A 22,629-nucleotide genomic window follows, 5' to 3' on the forward strand; every position below is an offset into this window, starting at 1 on the left:
TTTCTGTTTAAAGACAACTTATTCAATAATGTCATGGCCACCCACACTATAATTCATGCCTCCTTGATATATAACACAGAAGACACATCACAGCCTTCCTGCACTTGGGACCAGCACTTGAGGACTATGCTTGGGGGCCGTTTTAAACAGTGAAATCGAAAAAAAAAAGGCACAAAATGAGAAAAACATGGCACATAACACTTTTCTGAGGATATTTGAAGGATCATTATAATCATAGCAGAACATAAGCTTTACAATTTAGCACTTTCACTGTATCAAAATATTAGATAACATATATTGTTAGTGAAATAGCAAATTAAAAGTTTCACTAATTCCTCTGTCACTCCCATAGCACTTTGCACCAATCTCCATTTTACCATATACTACGTGGGACCGTAATGATATGCTCACATGTCCTACTGTCCCACCACAATAGGAGTGCCTCAATGGCTAGGACCCCATGGTACTCACTTTTGCATTGTCTAGTACAGTGCCTGACTCATAGGAGGTGCTCAGTGCAAGCTGAATGGATTTGTAAATGAATGGCTGGATAAATGGATTAATGACTGAATGAGGTTTGTCTACCATTATTTATATATATAGAGAGAGAGAGGTCTTGAAGAGTGAGAGTGGGTTGAATGTTTCTTATTTGTACTGTTTGTATATTTAACACATATCTCTTGAGCAACTGCTCTGAGCCAGCCATTGCATTAGGCAGAAGAGGTAACAAAGTGCAAAAAATTTTAAAAAGTACCTGTCATGGGGCGCCTGGGTGGCTCAGTCGTTAAGCATCTGCCTTAGGCTCAGGTCATGATCTTGGGGTCCTGGGATCGAGCCCCGCATTGGGCTCCCTGCTCCGTGGGAGGCCTGCTTCTTCCTCTCCCACTCCCCCTGCTTGTGTTCTCTCTCTCGCTGTGTCTCTCTCTGTCAAATAAATAAATAAAATCTTTAAAAAAAAAAAGTACCTGTCATATGAAAATTAGTATTTTAATATCTTCAGTGGAGGAGAGGACGCTAAATAAACACATAAATGACTTCAAATAGTAAATAGTGTAACGGAGGAAAAAAACCCAACAAGGTCATGTGGGCAGCGTGACTGGGCTGGGGTGAGGGGGTTCCCTGAGTGGGACATTCGAACCAAGACCTGAATCGTGATAGAGAATCTGTCTTGCAAAAATCAGAAGGCCCATCACCTCAGCCCAGAACTAACAGACCTCACCTACGCTCACATTTCCCGGCTAGTACTGGACCCATGGCCTCAACTGACTACAAACGTGCTAGGTAGTAGTGGAGTCTCCTTTGTGCCCAAGAACAATGGGAAGTCAGGTCACGGTGAACCAGCAATGTCTATCCAGTGGCTCAAAGAAAAGGGAATGGCTAAACAATGGCTTTACTGTCGGAAAAGACAATCGATATTGAGTATTTAGTATGGCTAAAGGAACATTGGTCTAAGCAGAGGGATCACAAGTGGTTGCACGTTAAAGGGACAGAAAAGGCTGGTGCATGGCTGGGACATGATGACTGAAATGCAGTGCAGTAGGATATGAGGAGCTAGATGATAAAAAGCACAATGTGGGCCAAGCCAGGGAGTATGGATTTTACTCTAAATGCAGTGGGATGCTTTTATGAGGTTTTAGGAAGGGGAGACAGGTAATCTGATTAAAATTTTTAAAGTATCTCTTTGGCTGTTGTGTGCAGAATAGATTTTAAAGGGGAGAAGCATAAAGGTGGGAAGACAGTCAGGGGGTTCTGCACTAGGCTAGATGACAGAGGGTGGTTACTAGGCCTTGGAGAGGGCATCAAAGAGGATGAAAGATAGTTAGCTAATGTGGAACAGATAGAACTTTGTGGTAAACTGGATGTGAGCGGTTAAATGTAGATAGTGCTCATTCATAGATAGAGTTGGCCCCTTGCTTTTCTTCCCATTCTTTTTTTCATCCATAAAGATGCCAGAATATATGCAATACTACGCTCTTCATGGCAGAAGTTTTATGAATTGTATGAAATAAAGTAGATGAGACATGATGAGGCAGTAGCAAACAATTTTAAGCTTGAAAGTGAAATAGTTTGCTAGTCCTGGCCAAGCCAACTGTTATCTTTAAAAAATACAGCATATTCTTGAGTTGGGATTTAAAAATATACCTTGTGATTCAGGGTACACAACTGCAGAGGATGAGTTGGTATTGAAAGTTTTCTAGAAATTAGTTTATGATCGCCTGATGTAGTCCAAGTATTAGAGTAGCAATTAAATTTTATAAATCTCTGCATTGTCAATGCCAATTACATGCTACAAATGCAATTTCCTCGTTCACTACAATCACTGGTGGCTTTGTAATTACATTTTAAGAGCAACGTTCTTAACCTTATTTTTAGAAATGTTAACCGCAGTCTTCTATCCTTTTACATTTTGTACAGAAACATCGAGGTTATTTTTACATAACATTTTTTAAATGTTCAAAGCTTTTAGTGAATGGAGATGTTGGCAAAAATGAAATGTAAACATTGGCGTTTGAGATATAACGAGGTTTGCGTTTGTGTTACGTTCTAGGCAAGAATGAGGTGCAACAGAACAGGCTATTTGGCGTATGAGCCACAAATATTCGAGACTAGACTGAAGTAGAGCTACTGAAATATCTATTCTGTTGTACAATGTGACTGGACATGTTTAATGAGCAAAAGCAGCTGAGTCACGTCTTCCATGAGGTCGAGCACCAGAGCGAAGCAGCTGTGTGGTGTGATCACAAGGCAAGGCTCACAATAAGTGGCAGCTTGTGATATTTTATCTGTTTTTCCATATTTTAAATAAGGATTCCTCTAGTTCTAGATCTTTCTATGTACATTTTCCCAATGCATATGATGCACAATTTGCAGAAACCACTCCAGGAACATAGAGATGGTCCCAGACTGATCCAGAGACCCACTAACCTGTCTTGCTCTTTGCTTGTGAGACCTGGCTCATTCTTCAAGTGAGCAGGAATCATTCCAGTAAAGGGACATGTTACTGCCTTAGCTGCCTCGCTGGTACTGGTGAGCCTAGGCTGCCTTCAGTAACACTGCCAGTGGGAGAAAACTTTTTTTTTTTGGGTGGGGGGGGATATAGTGAGGATCTAAAGGGATTTACCAAGATAAAAGATACAGTGGCTAGAGAAATGGAATGCCAACAATGAAGAGGAAAAGAAAATTAGGGAAAGGGGACATTCCAAGTTCGGAGGATTTTGTCTTGGTTCTTTTGAGAAATGATTTTTCAGCTTTGGGTGGGAGATTTTATATCTTGCTCTTTTTTAGATTTGGAATGTGTCTCTCTGTGAGGTAAGGACTTACTGTAAATGCATACATCGATTTCTCCTCTTTTTTGCTAAGAAAATTGCCATTAAACGTGCTGTTGCTGGTCCCTTATTTTGAGCCAAGTAAATGTTTAAATATTTTTAAAATAAACATGTTTCAGCTGACTGCTGGATGAGATTCATTCCAGCCAGGAGGAACTCAGTGGGACTGTTCAAGGAGATCTGGTTACTATCCCCATGATTTATGCTTGTGGTGGAAGTTGCACTATTTACACGAAGGGCATGGTTTGGGGGGCAATGGCAAGGCCCGACTGAAGTGGGAATTTGCACAGTCAATGCCCACTAATGAAAATAGCTACAGTTCAGTGCCCTTTCCAAAAGCATAATTAGGCCCTTCAAATGACATGTTATTTTCACATTTTTACTCTTACGCTGCAAACTTTTTCTTGCCGTCCAATGTCTGCATTATTACTTTGCAAAAATAATTAAACAACATAACACTAAGCTACTAGGTAACTTCTGAAAAAATGTATCTTGGTTTTTCTTTTGTAAGCTTTACCAATGGGGGGAAATCATATTTTCTTGATAAGTTATATATATATATATATATATATATATATTTTTTTTTTTTTTTTTCCCCAAATGGCCTGTGAGTTATCTGTATAGTGTCTGAGTAACATTGCAGAACTGCCATTTCTTGGTATTCTAAACACTTGAATGATTTCCATGTGGGTGGAGGAGAAAGGACAGACCAAAAATTACACTGAAAATACAGTGGTGTGAAGGTCCTTGTGGTGTCCTCATCTAAGTGATGAGTGATCCAGTGGGAAATCTCTGACGCTGGGTTTGCTAGGTTTCTACTTGTTCTTTGTTCTTGCTCTCCAAGTTCAAAAGTTCTCTAACTTGTTTGGGAAGCAGAACATCCTGGAAGTCAAGGTACTCTTCATGTCACATGATAAAACACAGATATATTTATTCCAATCCAAAAAACTGATTTAGCACAAATAGACTTATGTGTCTATATCTAGATACAGATAACCAAATAGAGATATGAATATTTATGTGATTTATATTGATTTTATGTATTTTTCAAGAATATGCAGTGTTGGTGTTGTAAGTCACACTCCCTGGATCTTTTATTTATAAATAAAACAAAGCTGCTTCCTGGTTTCCAGTTAGGGCTGTTTCCATCTTTTCCTGTTAGTATTTGTTTGCTACTTGTTTGCTCACTTCTGTCCTAGCAGATAAGATGCAAATGCTGATGTTTTAAGAGAAAGTCATGAGAGAAAAATCCAAAATTTCAAAGATTCTAACCACTTATTTGAGATTTTTCTGAGAGCTGAAAAAATTCCATTATTTGATATTAGCAGTGAAGACACTGGTCCAGCTCAGAGTCCAGCAAAAATAGATCGGAGCATAGCTTGAGAACTGTTCTCCTAATTTGACGTTGAAAACCCACTACAATATCTAACTGCTGCTCAGAAGATGGAGGGTATTATCATAGGCCACGGTTAACTGGAAGGCAGCTTCCTTTTTCAAAAAATCTTTGTGAGCTCTATGTGCCAGGCACTGAATGAAGCCCTTTGCTCGTATTATTTTTAATTTTCAAAACTCTTAAGAAGCAGATAATATCATTTATTCATTTATTAATACTTTTATACCAGGCACTATGCTATGTCCTGGGGATAGAACACGAACAAAACAAAGTCCCTGCTCTTGTACCAAGGCACGATTCTTTTTTTTTTTTTTAAGATTTTATTTATTTATCAGAGAGAGAGCACAAGCTGGGGGAGCGGCAGGCAGAGTGAGAAGCAGGCTCCCTGCTGACAGGGGTACAATTCTATGTTTAAATCTCTGCTCACACTTTTACAAGTTCTGTGACCTTGGGCAGATTACATAACTTCTGTGCCTCAGCCTCTTTATCTGTAAAGTGCAGATGATAACAGTTCCCACTTTAGGAGGTTGATATGAAGTGATATGATATGAAACTAATGACTTATTAGTTGTAAAGCTCTTAGAACAGTGCCTGGCAGATAGTAAGCATGATGTCGTGCATGTTCATTGTTGGGATCATTGTCGTTGTAAAGTGCTTCCTCTGTGTCAGTCACTTTTTAAAACATGCAACACATACATGTAATGGTAATAAATGATATGAAGAAAAACTAGGTAAGAGAAATAGAGAAAGACTAAAAACATTTTTTACAGGTGGATGGAAGAAGCCTCATGGTGACAGTGACATTTGAACAAATACCTGACAGAAGTGAGAGACTAGATCATGGGGACCATGGAGGGAAGGAGTGGTCTGGGTGCAGGGAACTGCATGCACAAAGGACAGAGGTGGGAGTGTGTATCATGCATTCAAAGAACAGCAAGGAAGGAGCACCAGGGTGGCTCAGTCGGTTAAGCATCTGCCTTCAGCTCAGGTCAAGATCTCAGGGTCCTGGGATCGAGCCCCACATTGGGCTCCCTGCTCAGCAGGCAGTCTGCTTCCACCACCCCACTCCCCACCCCCCCACCCCCGCCTCATCCACCTTCCACCCTGCTCTTTCTCTCTCTCTCAAATAAATAAATAAAATCTTAAAAAAAAAAAAAAACAACTAGCAAAGAAGCCAACAAAAGGGAGAAAAAAAGAGTGTGATGAGAGATGAGGACATAAAGAGCAAGGATCATATTGTCACCAGCAAGACCCTCTACACTCAGGTCTAACTATCAGTTTTATTTCTTAGAAACTAACTAATGAATTTCTGGAACAGGAAAAGAAACAAACTCCACCTGGCCTAGATAAATTAGAGCTTGACCACCAGGGCGATGCTTGCGAAGCTGAGCCATAAAGTGCCCGACTATTACCTCAACTTCATTATAATGTTAAGATCCCTGCCCTGGGAGAAGCATGAGCTTCATTTACAGAACATACAGTGTGTGCATAGGCAGGTTGTCTAGGGGCACGTGCGCAAACCTCTGCCCGCCTTTTACATGCAATGACAAAACTCTCCCTCTGAATATTTATCACAAACCCCAAATAAAAGGAACCCCTTTATCCCTGTCAGGGAAGCACGGCTTTGGAAATTACTCCCCATGATCTCCTTATTTGCTGTAAATAAAGTTGCCTTTGTGTAACAGCTCCATCTGGCGTAGTCCGTATCTGCGGCTAAAAAGCGAGCTCACATTAGCTTCGTCACAGTATCAGGAAGAGCCTCGTATGAGACCTGTTTTAATCAGAACTTGACTCTAAATCAAGCTACAAGCCTCGGAACAGACCGCCCAATAACTTGTACCCATCTTCCCGACCAGGTTTTAAATAACTGGGTGAGATAAAGCAAGGCATTTTTATCTGTTTTTCCCTTTCTCCCTCTCTCATGAATCCCGAGCAGGAGAACACTATCAGGAATAGAGCATTCTCTCAAAACACATGTAATGAATGAATAAAGGAAGAAATTCTGCTCTAAAGTAAAGACGGAAGCCAACACACCAGCTTTATTACCTATTGAGGCAGTTGTTAGATGCTGCTCTGGGTTCTTCAACCCAGTGGACCAGCTAATGTTGAAGCCCCGGAGCAGGCAGAAAGAAGCAGTGATCAGTGCATCCACTGGCAGGGCCAAGGCAGCCTGAGGAAGACGGACGTGATGGCAGAGCAGGACAGAGCGCCTGCATTCTGTCGGCTGTCACTCCCAGGGGGCGAAGGGCCGCACCTCGTATTCTGTCCCACACTTATCAGCCGGAGAAGTCAATCCGTCTTCCCAGGAGCAGAGTATCTAGAGACAGAGAGAAGGTCGGAATGTATTTAGGAATTACTCCCTCCATACTGAAACCAAGAGGAGAAAAAGTCTAACCCACTAATGAATGAGACAGGCATACATTCCAGGATCTGGAGCGGGGTAGGACATTCTCTGATTTACATTTTTAAAAGATTCCTTTGATTTGCCCCTCCAGATCCGCTCTTTACCCTCCTCTGGCTCAGTGCTCCTAGTGAACAGGACTGGACAGAAAGGAGGGCATCAAAGAGCTCACATGGGGTGAGGTCTGGACATCCCCCTTTCTGGACTCTGGTAACTACTTCTCTGCTCTGAGACAGCACATCATTCCTTTTTGATTTCCCTCAAGCCTGTCCTTACCTTTGTAACTTGCTCCTTTATTAAACTCTTCAAATTACCTACTTTGTGTATGCCCTCTGTTTCCTGCCTTGGTTCTATTATAGAAATACTGTTGCCCTGGCCGTTCTGGGGGAAAGGTCTTATGGGGTTACAGAGTTGGGAGTGAGAGGAGGAGGAGGAAAGTTTAAAAGCAGAGCAGGAAGGAGTCAGCTGTTTTCACAGGTAGATGGTGGTACTGTGCGCCCCAGCGCCGACGACAGAGGTAGTGAGAGATGGCTGGAGTCAGGATGCAATGTGAAGGTAGAGCCAACAGGACTTGCTGATGCACTGGGTATGGGCTCTAAGAGAAAAAAGTGTCAGAAAAGACTCCTTATTTTACAACTGCGGAGCAGAATGGTGCTGTTTAGAGGCCTGACAGAGAGAGAACTGGCTGCAATGTTTTCAGAAGTGGGAGGATATGCTCCAAGAATTTGCAAGATTGCATTAGCAAGTTTTTTCCTATTGGTATTTTCATCTCAAAATTGTGATGCTAGAGCCTGTCCTGTGGCCTTCTGTGGCTTCTCCAAAGATCTCTAGCCCGTTGCAGATTTTTCTGCCATAGGGAATGAATTTTTACCCACTTTAATGAAAAAAGCAAACCTGTATATACACCATGCAGCCTTTTTAAGAAAAAGAGGGAAAGGAAATATTTTAAACCAAATTGCCAGTGATTGTTGCAATTGCAAAACTCTTGATAACTGCTGTCCCACAGAATAAAACCCTAAGTTTCTGAGCACTGAATCTTCTCACTGGACCCACTGGTCATACAAACTTCTGACTACTAGTGTCTTCATATGCTGAGCAAATATGTATAGTGTACTCAGCAATATCTTAATAATACATAGGTGCACGTGCGTGGTTATGTGTGCGTGCGATGAAACCGAAACCGAAAAGATAGGAACCAAATTGCTAGAACTGTAGGTAACTTTTTATTTTCTCTTTGTACTTGTCCACATTCAGTTTTCTAAAATAATCAAGTCTTAGTTTAAGAAACATTTTCTGTTTTGATATTGAATCTTTATACCGGGCTTTACCTGACCATCTGTCTAAACAGTTTACTCCACCCTACTTTCACACAAATGCATTCACACACTGCTTTACTCTTCTTCACAGCATATATCCCAGTCTGAAATGATATTAATGATATTATCTGCTTGTTGTTCAATTCCATCAAAAAATTTAAGCTGAGAAGGTCTTCGCGTACCTCGTTCACTCTTTCAGTACCCAGATCAGTGCATGGCATAGGGCAATGATCAATAAATGTTCGTTAATTCACAGACAGACACACACACGTTTATTTTAAAGGTATTTTGCAGCAGGGATTGTCATGGTGATTCTAAAAAAAAATCCACACCACTTGTAGGAGTATAAACTGATACAAATTTTGAGGAAAATTGTACCACATATTAAAAAAAAAAGAAACCTAAGAAAAATCATGACCTCGATTCAGAAACTCTACTTGTAGGGCTTAACAGGAGATTCAGACAAATATTTATTTACAAAAGTGTCTTTGGAGCATTTGCATAACAGTGAGAAAAATAAGGAAGCTTAAATGTATTATGAAAAAACCATAAAATAATAAATCATTATAGCAATTAAACTGGTGTAGAAAGAGGTACATCAACTATTATTAAATTTTGAAAATAGATAACAAAGTAACATGTTCAGAATTCCTTAGACGTGGAAAAACTTGGGAACTCTAGAATATTAATTGTGGTTATTTCTGGGTTGGGAGACTGTAGATGTTGCAGAGTTTCTTCTGTGTGCTTATCTATACATTTTTAAACATCTATAATAAACTCATGAAATGTTTTACTTCATTTTTCAATAATGTTAAAAATCATAAGCAATCCAAAATGGATTTCTTAAGGACTCATAACTATAGCATAGCTCAAAGTGGAAAAAGTAAAATTTGCAAGTGAATTAGAATCACAAGTATTTCTGAATATTTCCTCCATTTGTTACCCATTTATCTCAAGTAGAACAACATTTCTCTGGGTTCAAAAGGGGACTTCAAGAGTTACCACCGTCTGCCAACAGAAATTATTATTGTAAATAATAATTAGGTTGACAATGAAAACGCTGGGGGGTAAATACGAAGCCACAATTCTCCATTATTCTTGAGTACAATCTACAGAGGATGGAAGAAAGTGGTGAGGTCCTCTTTCAAATTCAAATTGAATGAATAGTAGTAAGCACCACTACCTGTCCTGGGCCCACTGAACTAAGTTCTGAGGAAACAGAATGTGTGACCACATCGCTCACCAGGAACTGTATGTACTGATGCAGCTGAGAGAATTCCCAATGGACAAGCTGTCTGGAGTGCGGGCGTAAGGTGGCATTAAAGGTGAAGAGTGGTGGTGTGGACGGTGTGGGTTACTTCCTTCATCTGAGCCGCGGGTTGCAAAAATGAGATCTGAAGGTTGATATCAGTCCTGCAGACATGTAAACACCTAGAGTGCTTAAGAATAAAAGTTTAAAATCTTACTTTGTTCTTTTTAGGCAAAACACTTTGCAGCTGGTCCAATTCACAATTTCATTCACGGGCTCCTGCAATTTTTGATCCGTGTATCTGAGCTATTCTTGGATCCCTACTTGAAAGGTGATCAGCATTTGTCAAACAAAAAAATCCAGAGAACACTGCTAGTTCATGAGCAATATACCGTTAAATTTTAATAATGGTAACTTCCCGCAATTCTCAGGAAATAGGCACTAGATAGGATTTCCTCCTAGGCCTCTTTCTTAAAGCTTTGTCCTGCCGCTGTATATCTGCTGGGTATGAAAACAAAGAAACAAAAAGTAGCAAGCCAGTGTTAAGGGAAAACAAGAAACAAAGCATAGTTAGGGTCTATGGTGCCAGGAGAGCAGGTGTAGATCAGTTTCTGCAGGACTTCAGCTGCCAAGATATCAAAATTTGACTTTATCCGGACAACCATCAGAAGTCCTTGATGGAGAGATAGAATAAAAATTTAAAAGCAGCCTCTAAATTTCAGAAACGCAATCCACGGATAAGAGTCCATTTTAAAGAGTAATCTCCAGGCTTGGGCATGAGATCATGCCTGTCAAACCATTTCTGTCAGTCTCCTGATTAGTGATGGGTGACTTGGCACCCTCGCTGATGAGCTGGCAAGACAGGAGCTATCGTGTGTCATATCAGAGACCGCCACAGACACCCAGGGCAATATGATTTGTCACTTAAAGGAGGAGACAGCCTGAGAGCGCCCCATCCTCTGGCTGCTGAGTCATCCTACTCCGGTAGTTATTTAAACAGAAGCCTCCAGCACACACGCAATCAACACTCCATTCAGACAATGGCCAGACCTCCAGAAGTCATGTCTAGCTTGGACTGCCCACAAGTGCAATTTTCAAAAAACAGTTTCTGTCTTCTTTTCCCCATATTCTCACACTGGGGTTCTGACTTCTGGCTCTTTTCCTCAAAACTGGCCTATCCAGCCAGTCCTCCTATGAGACCTCGGCCCCAGAGGCCATCAACTCCTGTTGAAGTTTTCCCGTGGTCCTTCTGACTGGACTTTCTTGTATTTCTTTTATGTCAACAAACACTGGTTGAGCATCTGTTATGGGTTAGGGACTGTGCTACAGGTAAGGGTTGGTTCAAAAACAAATAAGACACATTGCTTGCCTTTTAGGAGCTCCCAGTCCAGGGGAAGAGACAGTCAGGGAACCAGGAAACCAGGCACCCACCATATACAAAGTGATGGCTCTAAGGCAGGTGAGTACAAAATGATCTTTCGGACCTTAATTCTGGGGGTGGGGGGGGTACAACTCCTCTTCTCCAAAAGCCATCACCCTCTCCGTATGGCTATGCGGGAGGAATTGAAGGGATGTGGACGGATGGATGTTTTAGAAGGGCGTTTCAAATCCACCAGTGTATTCGCATTTCCACCTGTCTACCAGCCTGTTTGACCCGGGCCCGGCGGCTGCTCTGTCTGGCTGTGAGTGCTGCCCACGGTTCTTTTTCCTGCCCATCCTCTAGGTGCTCTCTTCCACGTGTCAGATGAGGACTCCCTTCACATTTGGCTGCCATCTATCAGCCACAACTGTCCTGTCCAGAAGAGCTGGCTTTGGCTTTAAAGCCTGCTTCCTGGCTGGGCATCTCTACCGCTCCATTAAGGATACCATTTGATATGACATATGCTGCAGGTGCTGTTGATGAAAGTGCTGAAGGAGCTGGATGGGACTGACGTCTTTGGGGAAGGGTAAGACTCAGTGTGCGCATGCAGCTGTTCTGTCCAAATGCTCTTCTGACCTCCCAATGGAAAGGTATTGTAAATAAAGAGAAAGGGCACTAGCTTATTTTAAATGCCAAATATGAGCTAGGAGCTGTTCTCGGCACTAGGTAAAAGCTTTATTTAGTTCTCACAGTAATATTGTTCTTATGCTAGAGTCCCATTTTATAGATGAAGGAAATTACGACTCAGAGAGGTTAAGAGACTTACCTAAGGTCACAGAGCTGTGCAATTTTTTGTTGAGCTTGAATCTGAACACAGTCTATGTGATTTTGAATGTTGTATTCTTCAAACCACTGGAATAGTTCACAGAAGCAGCTGCAGAATACTAACACGGCAATAATGTTCCCTTTTTTTTTTTTTAAGATTTTATTTATTTATTTTAGAGAGACAGAGAGCGTGTGGGTGCACACGAGCAGAGTAGAGGAAGCGGGAGAGAGAGAGAATCCCAAACAGACTCTGTGCAGAACGCAGAGTGCAGAGCCCAATGCAGGGCTTGATCTCATGAACCTGAGATCATGACCTGAGCCGGAACCGAGTGGGTTGCTTAACCAACGGCGCCACCCAGGAGCCCCCATGGCAGTAAGATTTTTGATTCCAGTCTGATTATCACTCTTCCAAGAGTGATATAAATACAGGACATACAGCATGAGTTTCTGAATCTTTGTTTTGAGACACGCAGCCAAACAGAAGGAACTGGGGTAGAAGGAAGCAACAAAGATATAATAAAACCAAGTTTATCAGATGAAAGTATGGATAAAAATGTTTACATTCCCAGAACTATAAATATTGAAAAATTAAAGACACACTGAGAAACTATGTCTGTTTTTATGACTTGTTGATATCCAGGGGGTTTTTCCTTAAGCCTCCAAACAATTTACAGCATTGCCAGCAGCATTCAGTACATTCAGAACAGGATCATTTCACCCACAGCTGAACGAGGGCCATGCTTGGGACAGCACCAGGGGGGCCTTCCAGCAGACAGGCCAGGGAGGAAGCCAGGGTCAGTGAGGGAAGAGCAGAGCAGAGCCATTTAAAGCAACACGGTTTATGTAAGTGTGATCTAATTGCTTCCACTGGAAATGGGTCAGATTCCAGTCGAGAGAACCAGGGGCCTTGATGACCCCAGTGAAATCAGATTGTGGCTTTTCTTTCAATCTCCTCGGAGAATATGGTCCTCTGGTGAAAGAATGATGCTTGGATTCATTTCCATCTGCTGTGTTTCCCAGTCTCTTCTTGCCTCCTCGTAGTTGATTTGCATTTTTTTTTCTTTTCTGGTGAAACACGTTAAACTAAACAGGATATGTCATATGACAGACTGTGATAAATTTACTATTGGGAATAGGGAAAAAGTATGGGATAAAGAAATAGGTCTTTTTTGTCTCTCACGACCATGATTCAGTTCTGACTCAAAAGGAAGTGTGCCACCTACTGAATCACGGAAACCACTTCCTGTAGCTGTTTGGTTTATTCTGGAGGGGCATTAAGCCAAGTCCTGCCCTGCCCTGACCCCGACTGGCTCTTCAGAGCCAAAGCGTTCACAACTTGAGGTGGTTTGGCCTCGTACTCTGAGAACATTACATATTAAATTACAAGTGTTTCTTTTCCTAGGAAAGAGTCTTTAGCAACATGAAAACGAACATGTGTTATTTGCAAACGGAGTGTCTCATTACTCAACCTGAACATCCATACTTTTTCATAAGGTATGTATCCCAGATGACCACTCTCAGGATCGGAATTCACGCTGCTTCTGTTTTTCCTGAGGGCAGTTTGGGCAGTCTGTAGGGTGGCATTAACCAGATGAGGTTTCAAGTGTACCCTTTCATTAGTGAAGCAATACTAGCCTTGTATTCATTCATGCAACATATTTTTTGAGCACATGCTTACTGCCACGTCCTGTGCAAGGTGGGGGTAGAGGATGCAGTGGCAAATGAGACATGGCTCCTGACCTCATGATGCTTATGATCCACACTGAATGGAAATTAGGTCCTCCTCTCCAGAGGCAAAGATTGTGCTTTGCACACAATTAAAAGGAACATCAACTAAAGGAAAACTTGTTTCCTCTTTGCCCACAGGATATTTCTGACACCAGATGCGTGGGTTTCTCCACACCAAGGAATTCTCCAATTCTCAGCAGCCACTGACTATCCTACAATTTAACTAAATTCTGACAGTAATTGGCCAGAATTAGCACATGACCTCAATTTAAGAGCTCAGTCCCACAAGATTGCACTTCAGACATCAATCCTAAGACCCAGGTTGTCATCTGCACTTCTGATCAATGGGATGTAAATTGAGCTTTTCCACCATCTCTTCTTTGGGTTTGATAATTAGCCAGAAGGGCTCAAAGAATTCAGAAAAATACTTCATTGACATTTACCGTTTATTATAAAGGCTAGAACTCAGGAACAGCCAGAGGGAAGAGATACTCAAGGTAAGGTGTGGGTGGAGGGGGGTGTGCAGCTCCCATCCCCATCCCTGGATGTGCCACCCTCCCAGCACCTGGATGTGTTCACTGATGTGGAAGCTCTTAGAACTCATAACTTAGGGTTTTTATGGAGATTCCATTGACATGATTGATTAAGTCCTTGGCCATTGGTGATTAAGTCATTCTCCAGCCCCTCTCCTCCCTGGAGGTCAAAGGGTGGGACTGAAATCACCTGATTGGATCCTCTGGCAACCAGCCTCCACCTTCCAAGAGTCATCTCATTACCATAAACTCAAGTATGGTTGAAAGGGGCTTATTATGAATAACAAAAGATGCTCCTGTCCCCGGTATTGCTCAAGGAATTCCAAGGGTTTTCTGTGCCAGGAACCTGGGAGGAAGACCAAAATATGTATTTCTTATTATACCACCATCATGCAGCCCCAGCGTCTAGCATTGGGCCTTGCAGAAAGGAACCCCTCAATATTTGTTTGAGTAGATACGTGAAAGAAAGAACAAAAGACAAAGAAGAAAGGAAAGAAGAAAGGAGATAGGAAAAGGAGGGAGGAAAAGAAGTCACCTCACAATCATTTCTTACTGTATTTGCAAGGGAAGACGAAAATATCCAGCTATTTGTTTTCTTTCGTTGTGTCAATTCCAAATGGACTAAAGGTTTGTGGCCCTAGGTGCATCTGGAGTCTCTAGTGCTTCAGGATACATATGGGCTCTTCATCAGGGAAGTTCGAGAAACAAGGAGGCCCATTCTGATACCAGGTCAACATTAGAAGTCTTGAGAACCCTCTCTGAGAGTAAAAGCCTCTTTATTGTCCACCACAGAATAGGCCAGAATCCTTAATGATAGATGTTTTATTTCCCTGGTGGTCCATGCCCAAAAGATATGTCAAAGAATGGCTACAAATCTGTGTAACACTGAGCAAGTAATTTACCCACCTCATAGAACAGTAGTGAGAATTCAATCAGACAAGGGGCACCTGGGTCTTGATGACGGCTCAGGTGTTGATCTCAGGGTCGTGAGTTCTAGCCCCACGTTGGACTCCATGATGGACGTGGAGCCTACTTAAAAGAAAAAAAACAAAACAACAACAGAATTCAATGAATGAGACAATGTCTAGAATGGTCCTTGGCACACAGGAGGCTCCTTGTAAATAGAAGCTTTCAGAACTAACTTCTCTTAATCTCATTACCATTACTACTTCGACTACTGTTACTTAGGTTATATCCCGTAAGGCCAGCAGTGTTTCCAGGATCTGACCAGTGGCTTTATGTTTAATAATGGAATTCTACAGTTCGGTGTCACAGTCTCTCTAAACCCATGCTCTCCTTTTGACAATCTTAAACATTTTAAATTGACCTCCAGTTGAAACTCCCTGTCAAGAAGAGATTGTCTAGGGGTGCCTGGGTGGCTCAGTCATTAAGCGTCTGCCTTCGGCTCAGGTCATGATCCCGGGGTCCTGGGATCGAGCCCCACATCGGGCTCCCTGCTCCGCAGGAAGCCTGCTTCTCCCTCTCCCACTCCCCCTGCTTGTGTTCCCTCTCTTGTTGTGTGTCTCTCTGTCAAATAAATAAATAAAATCTTAAAAAAAAAAAAAGGAAGAGATTGTCTAGATTACTTATGTCTAATATATGAGAGCAATTTTCCCCAAATGTAAAATTATATAATGTAGAATGTTTTAAAAAATCATATGTAAACCAAATATAACTAGTGTTATAAGATAAATAGAGGCGTATTACAAATTTTAAGAGTTTATTTGAGCAACAATTGCACCAAATTGGGCAGCGCCAGACCAGAAGTGGTCAGGAGTGCTCCACCAACAGGAGCTAAGAGCTAAGAGAAAGACTTCTAGAAACGAGGCAGAAGCAAAGCAAGAGAACTATTTGATTGTCTATAGCTTAAGTGCTTGCCTTATTTGGGGAAAGCCTAACTGACTGTGATTGGTTGTCCTTCGTTTCAATTTTTAACCTTGAGGAATTAGAGGCTTAGGTTTGGGTTTGCTTATGTAGGCTGCTAAGGCATTAGAACCACCTCAGTCTAATGGCCTCCATTCTTTAATTTGACACTAGGTTTTTTTGCCCCTGACCTAAGGCTATTCTCTAGACATTTGACTTACCAGAGGAAGAAGCAAAAAAAAGAAAAAGAGGAAGAGAAGTAGGAAGAGAGGCAAAGAACGGAAAAATCCCCACCAGAAATACTGAAGAGAGATGGAGGTTTTATTGAAGTTTCCTTAAGTACTGCTGAGGTGTTCGTACGGTACCCCACACCACAAAGATAACCAATATGTCGTTCAAACCTTGACCAGTTTCCCTCAGAGTTCCCCTTCATATAGAAATCCAACATCTCCCTTCACAATAGCTTCTTCCTTACTCAGATGACACTTTTCTTCTGTTTCCTCCAAATTATCCCAGAGTCTGCTCCCTATTTAACCTCCTCTGAGCTTCCCTAGTTCCCTCCCCTATCATATCATTTGGCTCAACAAAGAATGGGAAGTTAGACCCTAAATGAAGTTTTCAAAATCAAGGCATTATAAAAAGCTCTTTAGCCAAGAATCATGATAACAATTACAGCAAACAAATAAATTAGCTCACAAGTCTCAGAAACCCAACAATATTTTAAACCCTCATCTCTACGTACAGTTTTGTTCCCATTTTTGGTCTGTTCATTGATACATCCCAAGTGGCTGTAACAGTACCTGGCAAAAATATTTATTGAATAAATAAATTAGCTTAAGAATTAACATTCCAAATAAAACAAAATGCCATTAGATTATCCTTTCTGCTTTTTCCTCTTAAATATTCTGTGTGAGACCAATAGTCACACATGCATCCATATGAAAGAATACAATTTTCTGTCATTAATTTTTTTATTATGTCACTTAAGGTCAAATGTCACAAAAAATTATACTGAACTCTTGACCAATCTATTTTTTCCATTGGAATATTGGCCCAACTAAGAAATAACATCAAGGAAAAATTATTTGTTGGCAGAAAAATATCCTCTCCAAATTCTTGTGTGTTTTGTTTTGATTTTTCCTTAGTGACTAGAGGTCAGTTTCAATCCACTGAAGCACAGATTCCAAATTCTCAATCTGGTTTTCTTGAGTACTGACAGAATGCCAAGAATGAGGCAATGACACAAAATCACTACCAAGACACACACACACACACACACACACACACACACGAGTCTAGGGCATGTTCTGGTGACTTGCAAGCTTCTTCCCCTCTAAAATGTATCCTCAAATTCTTATGATTTTTTTTTTTTTTTTTTATGTAATACACTGGTCAGGGTATTCCAGATCCTAAAAGATATAATAGAATCATCTACTGACCAAAGATTATGTGTCCTCTACTTATCCTTCCTTGTTTCCTTTTTTCTTTTTAAAGATTTTATTTATTTATTTGAGAAAGAGAGAGGGAGAGTGAGAGAGAGATCACGAGCAGGGGCGAGGCAGAGGGAGAAGCAGGCTCCCCATTGAGCAGGGAGCCCGATGCGGGGCTCGATGCCAGGACCCCCCGGGATCATGACCTGAGCTGAAGGCAGACGCCCAACCGACTGAGCCACCCAGGTGCCCCTTAAATTCAAATTTTAAAAGGAAACAAGGGGGGTGCCTGGGTGGCTTAGCCGGTTAAGCGGCTGCCTTCGGCTCAGGTCATGATCCCGGGGTCCTGGGATAGAGTCCTGTGTCGGGCTCCCTGCTTGGTCAATGACTATAAATGTAATTATTGAAAAAGCAATAATTTTGTGTTAGCCTAGTAATAACGGAAACTACATGTTATTTGGCAGCCTTAAAGGAATCACATGTTTGATGTAGTACAGGGACAGTGCCCTAAAAGAAAGGGTGGCATGCTGGACAGCCAAGAGAACAAACATCCACTACAAGTAATACGAGCACCGGGTTTGGATGCAATCCATCTCTGTATGAGACTGGCTGCAATTCACTCCATCGGAGCCGTTTTTTCCAGCTATGACTAGAGATATCAACACCTATCTCCTTATTTCGTGAATTTCTTTACTAAAATTAATCGTAAGCTGTTGTTCTGTGATTCTATAAATCTCAGAATAATCTTTCCCTGTTATAGCCAACTTCTCTATCACGATCAGAGATATTCACCTGGTTATTTTGGCTTCTCTAATCCTGCTGGTGAAAACACCTCCAAGGGAGCTTTTGGTCAGGAGCTGACAATGGCATTTAAGGTCACTTGTCTTTTGATAAAGAAGGAGAATTTGAAAGGAGACCAATAATATATATGTATTTTTTTTACTTGGATCTAGTAACTTCCCTGATAAGGATATTTAATTCATACTTGTTACATCCTAATTAATGCCAAGCCCTTTTTATGCATTATGTCATTTAATTCTCACAGGAATCCTTTGAGATAGGTTATCAGCTAGGGTGTTTGACTGTAAGTTACAGGGGGAAAAAAATCTCCAACTGACTAAAACAATACAGGCACTTGTTGGCTCACCTAACTGGTAGTCTAGAGAGAGAGCAGCTTCAGGATTGGTTGATGAATCTAGGGGCTTCATTCTGTCACCAGGTTCCTAGGTCCTACTGCTGTCCTTACATCCAGCCCTAGTTTCCTCCCAACACCAGTTTTCCTTTGTAGCATGGCCATCAGTAGAAAACCCGCTTCCTTACGGAGATCTAGAAAGGTGAGAGAGTACTCCACCAACAATGAAAAGTGAAAAAACTGCCTTCTCCTTATGATCCACCTTTCGTCTGATGCTTATCTCTTAAATAGTAGCTATTGGGCGTAGAGTTGGGGGGAGGAGAAATACTATGGTATGATTAACTCATCTCGTGATCCAGAGGATTATGATTATCTTGACTGATTTGGATGAATTATAATTTACTCCTGGTGCTGGGGCAATTCTCTGCACCACAGTGACTACTACATAGTGAAAAAAGAATAGATCAAATTTGGGAGAGCCAACTATAATGTGCACTACAGGTAAATACTGCTAATTCCCAATTTACAGATGAGAAAACTGACACACAGGGGAAAAGGTTAAGTTAATTTGCTCACAATGATAATTGAACCTGGGCAGTTTATCTCCATTCTAATAGCAATTATCTCCTGCATGCATTTCTTTCTTTCTTTTTTTTTTAAGATTTTATTTTATTTTTTATTTTAAGTAATCTCTACACCCAACCTGGGGCTCGAATTTACAGCCCTGAGATCAAGAGTTGTATGCTCCACCGACTGAGCCAGTCAGGTGCCCCTCCTGCATGCATTTCTTAAAGCTTATGATGATAGAAGGAATTCCAAGATAAAGAGAAGGTGTGTAAAGGAAAGACCACAGCACTAGGCATCAAGAGATGAGGTTCCAGTCTTGTCTCTCCCACTTACTAGCTGTGTGACTTCTGTGAAAATGAGAATAATAAAACCTACTTACTGGAATAGTAGCAAATACTCAAATAGGAACCCTGCAGAAGAGTGGCATCATTTGGGAACTTGCTTGAAATGGAAATTCTTCACCTCACCCCAGACTCACTTAATCAGAAGCGGGGGGGGGGGGGGGGTAGCAATAAATACTTTAATAAGCATTCCAACTATTTCTGATGCTTGCTAAAATCTGAGGACGGCTGGCCTCACACATCGCCTGGTGCACAAACTTAGGTTTGTTCTTATGTCCTAAAGACAATGAGCATGTTGACTTCTATCTCCAAGAGCTCACAAGCTAGGGAAACAAAAAGTTCCATATTAAATTCTTTAATACAGGACCATACTGAGTGATAAATGATCAAAAACAAGCTTAATGTGCTTTGAAAGCTTTTAAGGGGTTGAATTTATTTCTAACAAGGCGAATCTCAGAAGGCTCTCTAGATAAAAAATAGAAAGGGGTAAAATAGCTATAAACTGTAAAGTAACACAGATAATCAAACTTCCAGAGGTTACTGCAAAGTTGTATCTAGAAAGTTAACTTAATATATATCAGTACAGGGGCACCTGGGTGCCTCAGTTGGTTAAGCATTGGACTATTGATCTCAGCTCAGGTCTTGAACTCTCATGCGTTCAAGTCCCAAGTTAAAAAATAATAATAATTATATATATTATATATGTGTGTATATACAAATTAACAGATTAGATACCTCATATTATATGTGAATAAAAACCCATCCGAAGTCAGAAGAGGAAAATTTTAGTCCTGATATTACATTTACCAGCTGTCCCTCAATGTCCTATTTCATAAAAAAAGAAGTTGGTCTGGAACCCTGGTTCTTAATCAAGGGAAAATAAGGTGGGCCCAAGGCATGTGTAGACTTAAAGCTTCCACAGGGAAGTGTGGGCACAGCCTGGTTAAAAAGGACTGTACTAAATTATCTAATCTCTGACTGTAGATTATCAAATGTGAAGTTAAAGCATTAAGGAAGTATGTAAACATTTAAAATCTGTAAGCCAATCTCTGCTTTTTCTTTCTTTTTTCCTTTTTTCTTTTTCTTTGCTTAACATCTCTGAAAGTGCTCTAGTACCTGAACACCCAATTAATCAAAGGGAAACATCTGTAATATGTAGCAACTAAAAATCACCTTCACTGTGTGGATCACAAAGTCCTTGGCAATGACTTCCATACCAGACTAGTGAGTATTGTTGTTCTCATTTTCCAGATGGATAAACAGAGGATAAAGGCCTTGTTCAGTGTTACACATTTCTGTCACCAACTGAGACACAATGGATGTCAGTTTTCTCATTCCTTCAACGATAAAGAGCTTTCAAGCTCTTACAGTCAACAAGAACTTCTGGAAAGATTACACTGGCTGAAAGGCATATACATGGATGACATCCACAAATAGGAGGAAATTAACTTGAAGCTGAGTGTCTAACTTCACTGACTCTCAGTGGTAGAGACAGAAGAAAAGTAAAGTTTTAGCAAAGAAGGGTCTGAAAAGAAAATAAATATAGCTAATTATCGAGTACTGTTTTTACACAGTAAAACAAGTGAAAATTACTCTTCTTTAGGTGGTAATTCCTCTCTTAACTGAGTCATCCATTCATTCAATAAATACTTATTGATTGCCTTTTATGTGCCAAGCCCTCATTTCTGTACTGCAAATGTAACAATGAGCAGAGCAGATAATAATAGTAATAACAATAATAGCTATTATAGCAGGGACCAATATATTAATAAATAATAACTGTCTGTTGAATAAAATGTCAAAACTCAGTGTGCACTAGCATTCTCTTTGGGGCTGTATCCACTGACTATAACACAGCTAATCTACTTTGAAATTCTCCAGCTTTCGGGCTCTCTATCAAAAAAGCTGTTTTTGAACTTGCCTCTTATAGATGCATCCACCATGAGCATGGACTTACCACTCACTGGCCTGGGAAAGGCAACCAGAATTGAGAGCATTATGATTTCTTCACTGTGAGTTTTAAATTACTAGAACCAGCTCTTCTAACTCTACTTCTTGGTTTCCTACGACTCAAATACTGAAAGAGATCACAAAATATATGCCATCTTAGGGGCACCTTGGTGGCTCAGTCAGTTAAGCGTCTTCCATCATGATCTCAGGGTCCTGGGATTGAGCCCCGCCCGCATCAGGCTCCCTGCTTGGTGGGGAGTCTGCTTCTCCCTCTCCCTCCACCCCTCGCCCTGGCTTGTGCGTTCTCTGTATCAAAATGAATAAATAAACAAATAAATAAACAAACAAACAAATTCGAACTCTCAAATTACTTGGCTTTAAAAAAATGCCATCTTAATACTGTTTTAACACAAAACAAGTGTTCCTTTCAGTTTTGCTTGCAGTGGAATAAAACACAAGCATATTTGAGATTAATTTTCAGTGGTCAATTCATTGCATATATGATTTGTAAGAGTAAATGCTTTGGGGGGGCTCTAAAAAACATCTCTTCATCTTTTTAAATGTCAGTGTACTCACAGTGATGGTGCTCTCAGTTGTTAGGAAATTTTTTGAGACAAGTGGGAGGGGAATGTGGGGGGGGGAAGGGGTAGAGTGATGCAATATTTCTGAGTGTCATGTGATTTCACAATTTGTTTTTCAATCTGTTTGGTTGGACTTCCAAAAAGAAAGACTCTCATATATCAACAAGCATATAAACTGAAGCTTAAAACACTAAAAATAAAACCACAGAGTTTCAAATATACAACATGTATATATTCCTATTATTTGATGGGATGCTCCTGAGAAATGTGAATTTTTCTCTGACAGATTTACTAACTTGCTTCATCTGAACACATGAACCATAAACAATACCTAATGAGAAAACTTTCTGTGTTCTCCAAGGTCAAAGTTGGAACAAGTGTAGGGAATTCAGTTTCCCTTACTCGACAGTATTCATCATTCTTGTACTCACTATGCTCATGAAAAATGCAAGCCTCTTACAGTTAGCACAAAGACGCAGCAAACTTTCAGGGATAAAATATAAACTGATGAAACTGGGAGGATGTAAAAATATAGCTATTAACCTCTTACAGTCCCAGATTTAAAGTTGAAATTCTATGCTCTTCATTGTGAAGAAAAAGTCAGTCAATGTAATTGTAAACAAGAAAACCAATC

Source organism: Phoca vitulina, unplaced genomic scaffold (genome assembly GCF_004348235.1).
Source record: "Phoca vitulina isolate PV1807 unplaced genomic scaffold, GSC_HSeal_1.0 scaffold6, whole genome shotgun sequence".
Classification (NCBI taxonomy): Eukaryota; Metazoa; Chordata; class Mammalia; order Carnivora; family Phocidae; genus Phoca; species Phoca vitulina.